The sequence below is a fragment of the Dufourea novaeangliae genome, unplaced genomic scaffold (assembly GCF_001272555.1).
Source record: "Dufourea novaeangliae isolate 0120121106 unplaced genomic scaffold, ASM127255v1 scaffold78, whole genome shotgun sequence".
NCBI lineage: Eukaryota > Metazoa > Arthropoda > Insecta > Hymenoptera > Halictidae > Dufourea > Dufourea novaeangliae.
In genome coordinates, this window is record NW_015373959.1 from 162375 (window position 1) to 164100 (window position 1726).

Consider the following 1726-nt stretch of genomic DNA (forward strand, 5'->3'; position numbering starts at 1 on the left):
TGAAAATAAAAAATGAACACAATTCTATTCCCTGGACCAGAAATTCTAATATGTTGTTAATAATACATCATTATTATTAAATTCTATTGAAATCTTCCTTTCACTATATTTTGCGAATTAAGAAGTGCTATAAATGCATAGACATACGCAGTCTACAAATTATAAACCATTCTGACAAGGAATATCAACCATCTGTGAGAAGCCAATTTTCATGAAATTTCGTAAAATAATCGAAAATCATATAGAAATTCGATACTTACTTTCTTTAGTGAGGATGGTTCATGCTTAGAGAGTAAAATATCTCTTGAAATTTAAGGGATGAAAAACTGTTGTATCGAAAATGAAGCTAGAAATACGTGTTAAATACAACAGTTGCGTGGTTGTTGATGGGAAATAACAGAGCTCACAGAAAAATTCTTGCCAAACCATACAGTGAAGTTTACAATAAATTTCAACATTTATTTCGTGAAAAGGGAACAAATATTCTAGGCATTGCTTACAATTAAAAATTTCTAATGAACCGAATAATAATATTACAAATAATCCATACGTTTTTCCTAAATGTAAAAGAAGGGCGGAACTAACAATTCTTTTTAATTGTTATCAGTATTCGACCACCATACGAATGGAAATGTTGGATAACAACTTTAACAAGAACGGCGCGATATTGATCGAAAGAAATGCACGTATGGAATTCGATATGTTATTGCCATCAATTTTACATCGGTTTAATGAAACAAAGCTTCCCTGCGTCTTTTTATTCGCGAACGCCGCCGCAACGGCGCGCAGCTGTTCCCAGAAAATGATTTTAACTAGTCTTCGATCGAACAGGGAGAATTGTTTTTATTTTGAGCACCGAAACCGTACGCGGAAAAATTCAATCTCGGAAATGTGTGGACGGCGTGAGGTAACCGACGTTTCCGTGGTTGCGCGTTCAAAGGAGATTCCTATCGATAGTCTTCGTTTTGCAGGCGATGTGCATCTAGAGCCACAAAGGTAGAAAACTTACCAACTGTTCTACCCTTGTGCGGTGCAAACAAAGATCACGTGTTGTCAGTGAAATGCGCGAATGGAAGATGAACCCTTTATAGCTTTCAAGGTTCGAAACCGACCAACCAAAATAGTCGTTGCCGACTGTCAAAGATTTTGAGCAATATACAAGGTGATTCGAAAGGTCACTGGAAAATTTAAGGAACGTATAGAGGAGTCAAAATAGAACAACTTTTGATTAAGGGGTTATGCCTACTTGCGAGCTCGAAAAAAGACATGTCACTTTCGGAATTTATTTTTTAAAAACTTGAAGACTTTTTTAAACATACGTCATTGTATTCGAAAATGTACATTTTAAAGTACTTATAATGATTTCCTCAATGCAAAATATGAATAAATAGAGGAAATATCAGCGATCTCCCGGCGACGTTTTTATTTTAGGCATTTTGCGGTGACCACTGTAACTTCGAGTTCGTTTGTCTAAAATAAAAAATCCGAGCAAATTTAGTTAATATAGTAAATTTTTTAGTGCCCAATCGCTCATTATCCTTCAAAATCGTTACCAGAAATATTTAAAACTACTGAACCAATTTGGACCAAACTTTGTCGTAATACTCTTAAGACTAAAATCTACTACTTGAAGCAAATTTTTGGTTTGTGCATGTTCTCTTTTTCTAGCAACGAAAGAATTTAAAAATTTATGTCGGAAACTACAAGTTTATGTCCAAACAGCCGC